The sequence below is a fragment of the Leptonychotes weddellii genome, unplaced genomic scaffold, assembly GCF_054177405.1.
Source record: "Leptonychotes weddellii isolate Sample4059 unplaced genomic scaffold, ASM5417740v2 HiC_scaffold_9724, whole genome shotgun sequence".
Lineage (NCBI taxonomy): Eukaryota > Metazoa > Chordata > Mammalia > Carnivora > Phocidae > Leptonychotes > Leptonychotes weddellii.
The window spans coordinates 1-7,893 of record NW_028069413.1 but is presented as its reverse complement, the minus strand read 5'-3'; the positions used below and the strand labels follow the sequence as shown (position 1 = coordinate 7,893).

At 40.1% G+C, this 7,893-nt stretch overlaps 1 long non-coding RNA gene across 1 annotated transcript; it reads right to left on the bottom strand.

The window, feature by feature from the left end:
- Positions 1-2,301: 2,301 nt before the first annotated feature.
- LOC145720061 (uncharacterized) lies at positions 2,302-7,887 on the bottom strand. The gene is made up of 2 exons (XR_014142782.1): positions 6,740-7,887; positions 2,302-4,342 (listed from the first exon to the last, which is right to left on the bottom strand). It is a non-coding gene; the product is annotated as an uncharacterized LOC145720061 (long non-coding RNA).
- Between the last annotated feature and the right edge of the window lie 6 nt (positions 7,888-7,893).

The following is a 7,893-nucleotide window of genomic DNA, read 5'->3' as shown; positions in this document are numbered from 1 at the left end:
TTTATTCATGAGAGACAGAGCGAGAGAGAAAGGCAGAGGGAGAAGCAGGCTCCCAAGGAGCAGGGAGCCTGATGCGGGACTCGATCCCAGGACCCTGAGATCATGACCTGAGCCGAAGGCAGACGCTTAACCATCTGAGCCACCCAGGCGCCCGGATCGATTTTTTAAAATGTGTGATTTCAAATGCACGGTACTTAGGTCAGGGATACTACAATATATCCCTGAAAACCATTTCTTTTTTTTTTTTTTTTAAGATTTTATTTATTTATTTGACAGAGAAAGAGAGAGTTCACAAGCAGGAGGAGAGGCAGAGGAAGAAGCAGGCTCCCGGCTGAGCAGGGAACCTGATGCGGGGCTCGATCCCAGGACCCTGGGATCACGACCTGAGCTGAAGGCAGCCGCTTAAGGACCTCACGGCGCCCCGTGAAAACCATTTCTAAATGGGTTTTAAAGGATGCGTACTCCTCTTAATGGGAACTTCTGTCCTCACAGACTAGGAATAAGACAGTTATATAGAAAGCCAAACGATACTAAGCTTAATTACACAATATATTGTAAAACAGTGTTGGAAGACAAGGGTTAACAAGTCATTCACGAGGTAGCTGGCACTATAAATAAGGAAAGACCCACCCTAGGTATTTTGGAGTAATCGTAGTGTATGTTAAATGACTATGTGCATACAGACTGTGAGGAGAGCAATACTAAAGATGAAATGTGCGGAGGGGTAGAAGAGATTGATTCCAAGGCAGGTTTCTTGGAAGTCTGAACTGGGCATGGAAGGATGGATGGAAGCCTGAGAAATTCCAAGCAGGGGTGGCAGCAGCCTGACTACAGGCCAGATGGAAGAGGTTTAGGAAATGCTCAGCAGCATGAGTGGTGGGTATGAGGTCTGAGGCCAAAGGGCAGAGGAGGAATGTAGAAGAAAGGGCAGAAAAGAGAGGTCAGAGTCAAATGGTGGATTGCTTTGAATGTCGGGTTGAGTTTAGCATCTTTTCTGTAGAAGGGGGGATGCTTAGAATATTTGAGGAGGGCAGTGATAATGGGATTTGAGGAAGTTATTATTTTTTGGGGGGGGGGAGTTGCAAAACGGTGGTTTTATTAAAGCCCAGGGACAGAATCCCTGGGCAGAAAGAGCGACTGCCCCGGGGTTGTGTGCCCTGCCTCATTATATACTTGGGAGTTGGGGGTAGGAAAAAAGGGAGGTTTTCAAAAGAACTTCCATATGGTAAAGACGAACTACAAGATACTGGAGGCCTTTGCCATTGTCAAGTTAAGGTTGTTTTTCCCTTTAGTAGGACATTAAGACGGTTGGGAACTTCCTGGAAGAGAACGGAGGTCAGAGTGACCAGAGACCCAAGATTGCCGAAGTTCAAGTCAGAGGGAACGTGGGACCAAGGTTGAGTGGTGGCAGTGGACAAAAGATTGGGAAATCAAGAAATATTTCAAAGGTATACTCAACAGGATTTGACTAGGGCAATGAAAGAGGGAAAGAGTCAGATTTACTTTGTGGTTTGGGATCTAATTCCCTTCCCCTTGAATCTGGAGCTGGCCTTAGTGATTCACTGGTGACCAGTGCAGTTTGGAGGAAGTGATACTATGTAACCTCTCAGACTAGATCAGAAGGCAACCATGCTGCCTCTGCCTTGTTTGCTGGAATACGTGTTCTGAGCCACCTGAAGGCACTGTGGTCCACAGACAGTCTTGAGTCCTGAGCTGAACCTAGCCTTCGAGGTGTCCTAGCCTAGGCTTAGAGGTGTCAGATGATTTCTGGCTTGATCAGCTGTAACGGCAAAAGACACATGGAAGGATAAACCATAAAGGAACAGATTATTCGGCCTTCTAATATGGCGCTCTTTAGCATGCAGAAGTTTTTTATCTCATTAAACACTCAGTTGCATTAGGTGGGTAAGCGGAGTATAGTGATGGATATAAAGTAGTGGTTAGAAATTTGCTCCAAAGCATTTACATGCCGTCCCTCAAATTTCCAGCCCTTATGACCACTAATATGCATGTATAAGAGGCCAGCAGTTAGGTGTTCAGGCCATTTGGAGGTACACCCTGGGCCTCTAGCAGACTCAGAATAAACATCAATGTGAATTTAAAAGAGAAGTTCATTTTGAATAAGAGTAGAATGATCTATTTTCCAATAGTTACTCAATTCTTTTTCCCCCATAGTTCTCACCTGTAAGAGAAATACACAGTTATTGAGAGTATGAAAAACTGATACTCTGAAATTTTGAAATTTCATCTTAGCCCAATGACCAGACCTGACAGCCCTAAAAACAAATAAACTAGCAGAACTATATGCCACGAGATTTTTATTGTAAAAAGTAAACTGAGGTTTATTTGAACATTTGTTCCTATATGCTTGTATTTTTTCATTTAATCAAATTTATTAAAGTATAAATCACATATACAATAAAATTCCATGATTTTAAGTGCCAAGGTCGAGTTTTGATACATGTAAACAGTCTGGTAACCACTACCACAATCAATATAAAGAACATTTCCATCCCCTCAAAATATTCTTTTGCTCCCTTCCCAATCAATTCCCTAGTCCTAGCCCTAGCAACCACGGACGCGCTTTCTCTTGTTTGAATTTTGGCTTTTCTAGGTTTTCACATAGCGTAGTCATACAGTGAGTTCTCTTTTGTGTCTGGTTTCTTTCACTTGGCGTAATGCCATTTTACTATTCGCCCAAGTAGTTGTTCCTTTTCACTAATGAGTAGTATTTTCACATCCTGATACATCATCTGTTTATCCAGTCATCTGTTAATGGGCATTTCTGTTGTTTCTAAGTTTTGCCTATTGTGAATAAAGCTGCTATGGAAATCTGAGTGCAAAACTTCTATTTTTCCTGGGTAGAATACCTAGGAATGAGGAACCATGGTTTTAGTACTAAAAAATATTTATATTCCTTATATCAATTATCCTTTAAAAAATGAAAAACACAAACATTTCTTAGTCATATTTCATAGTAAAATTTATCAGTGGATCTGTTGTAAGATAGTTGAAGAATTCATATATTTTCCAGGCCTAAAGAGTCACACACAATCATATACATTTAACATATTTCAAGATAATGCTTAATAATATGTGGGAAGATACTATTCCTTACAAACTTCAATATATTATGTAAAATAAAATACACTCAAAAAAAAAATACATTCATACTATTATATGAACAAAGAAACTACACTAAGAATTCTGTTGTGATTTTTCTCTTAAGGGCAAAGAGCTGCAGAATCTCTAATTTAAAAAGAGGACAATTTTAATTAGTCCACCTTCCAAAGAAATATATTTATAAAATGCCTACATGCTTCTCACACTAGTTATGTTGACTTTAATTAACGAAGAACAGTATCTCTCATTTGTCAAATGAGAAACATTTCCTAACTCACAACATCCCCAGGATTGTTCTTAGTCTAAACTTCCATATAGAAAAATGTGGAATAGGAAATTTTAAATATCAGACTCCAAGGTTATAAGCTCTCACATTCAAAAGTGCAGAGAATCCAACATTAACAAATTACAGTTCTTCAAAAATCAGAACCACAGATGTCCCTTATTTAAATAACAGTGATGTCACTTCAGAGTTAACAACTACAGGGAATCACTGAATTGTAACACATGGAGAGATTGAGAAAACTTCAAGTGTTCCTATATATCATTATAAAAATGAACATTTTACAATATTATGATCTCTAGAGAAAGACATATATAAAGATCATGATCAACCAAACTTCAGTCATGACAAAGTAAAAATTTTACCTTCCTTTCAAGCTGCTTTCTAAACATATTAAGTCTCAACCTCACTGAATTAATGAAAATAAAATTTATCCCACAGCAGATTTTTGTGGCAGAAACTAAAACTTCAACAAATACATGAAACGAAAATAGCATGAGCAGTTTCCTTACACAAACTATATTTAGATTTCCTTAGCGCAACACTTGGAAACTCAATTTCGTATTTTGTAAACTAGTCATATGAAATGATTCTAAAAGTATAAATGAGTTTTATATCAACCAATTGACGCTGACAAGCTGCCGTACCACCTGTCGCTGGCAGCTTCCAACGGAAGCTTGCAGTGCTTAAAACACACGTCAGCATCTGCCAAGGCAGCAGGCTGCACAGCGAAGACTGGAGCTCGAAGACAGCGGTTACGAACTGCCACACAGTGGCAAGGCTGCCAGCCCGGGAGCGGGGCACACATGCCGTGTCCCCCAAGCCCCAGGAAGGCCGCTCTGTGTGCATCAACGCACCCAGTCTCTCGGATGGCGCAGAACTTCCAGAATCTCCGCTTCTTTGGAGTCCTCCGGGGGTGAATGCATGTACTCCCACCTATAAGGGTCCAAAACAAAAGCAAAACATGTACTAATAAGCAAAAGTATAATGACCAATACACACACCTCTTTACTTAAAATCGATGAAAAATAAAATTCTAAGAGTAAAAAATGTCTTACACCTCCTTGTATCTAATGTACCTAATATGCCTTTTACCCACTAGCCTTTTTAAAAATAGTTGCTGCTAAGGAAATAAAGTATTTTATTTTATTTATTTATTTATCTATTTAAGATTTTTATTTATTTATTTGACAGAGAGAGACACAGCGAGAGAGGGAACACAAGCAAGAGGAGTGGGGAGAGGGAGAAGCAGGCTTCCTGCGGAGCAGGGGGCCTGATGTGGGGCTGGATCCCAGGACCCTGGGATCATGACCTGAGCCGAAAGCAGACGCTAACGACTGAGCCACCCAGGCACCCCAGAAATAAAGTATTTTAATAATTCCTGAGCAGGGGCGCCTGGGTGGCTCAGTCGTTAACGTCTGCCTTCGGCTCAGGTCATGGTCCCAGGGTCCTGGGATCGAGCCCCACATCGGGCTCCCTGCTCCGCGGGAAGCCTGCTTCTCCCTCTCCCGCTCCCCCTGCTTGTGTTCCCTCTCTCGCTGTGTCTCTCTCTGTCAAATAAATAAATTTAAAAAAAAATAAAAAAATAAATAAAATAATTCCTGAGCATTGTTTGCCTAATATTAATATCCCAGAGCCAAAATACACTTTTAGTATAAACCAGGGTTTCATAAATTGTAGACCCTCCCATGATCCATGGGCAAACTTTGTTTTTTAGCTTAATACTTATACATTTATTTTAATGTGTTACTTTCTATTTATGGCAATAATATCAGTTTGCATTTTTAAATAAATTCTCTCTCAGAAAAAATAAGAGTAGAAAATTTAAGTAAATAATACCTCAGATCATATACAAATATAGTCAAGATGGTTAAGCTCTAGTATGAAGTCTGGCAGATACTGGCTTAGACCAGGGGGTAGCAAACTTTTCCTGTAAAGTGTCACTTAATAGATAACTTTAATTTAGGCTTTGTGGGGCCACATACAGTCTTTTGCATATTCTTTTTTGTTTGTTTTTAATAATCCTTTAAAAATGTAAAATTCATTCTTAGCTCAAGGACTGCACAAAAACACATCACAAGTAGACCTGAATTCAGCTTATAGCCTGAAGTTTGCACACCCTTGGTATAGACTGTAAGAAGCCAAAAGTGACCTGTCCCGGTAACTATTCAAATGAACAAGGGATTGATGTATAATCCACCCATATCTGCAGCTTAGAATGTACCTTATAATTAGGGGCCAGTAGTAATCAAGAAGACTACTGGAGGCCTTAAAAACTTATCTCTACTTTTTGTTCACATCTCGTCTCTGGGGTGGCAGGAACACCTAGCAGTGATGTGCATGAGCTTTCAGCTAAGGACAAGAGACCTCACGAGCAGCAATCATACAAGCACAGAGCCAATGCCATTCGGAAGGCAGGCACAACCATGCAGGGTACTAATCTCACCAGGCTAGGTCTGGACAGCAGAGCGAGGCAGGGCATTCCTCCAGTGCCATACAGCAGTCCACTCTTAGTTGGACATTTACACTCATAGAAAAAAGAAGATTCTAGCTCTTATAAAACAAGCAATGTAATTTTTCTTTTTTTCTGATCTTTTCTATTTCAGTCTGGACACACATCATTCTGACTTTCATATAGCCAAAAAGTCAAGCTAATTGCACCAACATAAATATATCTGTTTTTAAAATTCCTCCCATAGGAGTGCCTGGGTAGCTCAGTCAGTTAAGCATCTGATTCTTGATCTCAGCTCAGGTCTTGATCTCAGGGTTGTGAGTTCAAGTCCTGTGTCAGGCTCCACACTGAGCATGGAGCCTACTAAAAATTTCCCCCCATAGATTCAATTAACCTTTATGGAGGCTCACCACAGCAACATATAAAGCAAAAAGAGAATGCCAAGCACTGGCAACAATCCCTTGTACTTTCAAACAAGCTTGATACTTCATATTGGAGGGTAAGACTTCTCCTTACAAATAAATATAACAATTTCTAACAAAATTAAGCTGAAAAACCTGACATGCTCAAATAAATTTGCTTTGCCCATAACTCTTCCTAGAAAATTACCAAGTAGGCAAGGACACCACCATCCACCCTATCTTCTCACTCCCTCTGTCCTTTCCCAGCTGTCACCCACAAAGCCTTGTCATTCATCATGCTGTTCATTCTTTAAAAGAAAAAATTATTTTCCTTATTAGTTGACTGTGATTTTATTATTAAAATCAGGAAAGTCAAAACCAACGAAGTCTTTAGGTTAGACATTTGCAGTGTTAACGTTCATGTTTTGTAGGGGTTAGTGGACTGAGAGTGGAGGAATAATTATGATGAGTAATTCTTACCGAGCAGTTAAAGGTAAAGACATCAAGATGCTTTCAATCCTGGATCCTGGAGTGAAGAGGCCAAACTTTGTACCCCGATCATACAACAGGTTAAATTCTACATACCTGACATAAAGACAACAAATAACATTAAAGGCCAGTTGAATAAAATCTTTCTTAAGACTAGCCCATAACGAATACTCTAAAGGGGGTGGGAGGTTTCTTCCTGCCCATCACCCCTCCCCCTCTCAGTCAGCTGGAATGGGCACAGGGAACGCCAGTCTACAGCCAGCCAGCTGAGTCTTCTCCATCTGGACAGGCATAAATAAAAGGGTATTCTACCCAACAAACAATAGGATATAGATTCGGCCCCAACAGAGAGCAGCTATCAAACAAGAAGGTTATGTTTTCCAATAAACAGAATGGACACAAAGCTGAGAACTTTAAGGCTCAAAAACAAGAGAAAGAAATGAAAGAAATGGCACCCTTTATCAGGATAGAACAGTTCGTTCTGGCCTTCCCCCGTGGTCTGAGAGGTTTCAGAAGACTTCATTTTACCACCTATAATTTCCACATACTAAGATCTAAAACTTTCGTAACTGAAAGGCCAAGTACAGCTAACGGCAATCTATTAATAATTACTAATATAGGGCGCCTGGGTGGCTCAGATGGTTAAGCGTCTGCCTTCGGCTCAGGTCATGATCTCAGGGTCCTGGGATCGAGTCCCGCATCGGGCTCCCTGCTCCTTGGGAGCCTGCTCCTCCCTCTGCCTCTCTCTCTCTCTCATGAATAAATAAATAAAATCTTTAAAAAAAAAAATAATTACTAATATATTCTAGAGATTTCCTTTTCTCAAAGTAGTTAATAGCACTGATGAGCAGTCCTATAATTCAGTCTCCCCGCAGATTAGCGGCAATCAATAAGCAGTGGTTGAGCTGCAGTGCTCAATTTGATTTTGCTAAGAAAAATATCCTTAGCATCAACTAAAACTTGGTTCAATAAATTTATTTTCCATTAACTGCCACGGGGTCAGATCTAAACTCTGTGTAGCTTAAACATCTCTGACTGCCTTTAACATCATGGGATCTTTTATAAAAGGTCATTTAAACTCCAAAGATAACTTTCACTACTGATAAGGATTTAGAATGACCCATAAAGCCGAAAATTCAATGAAT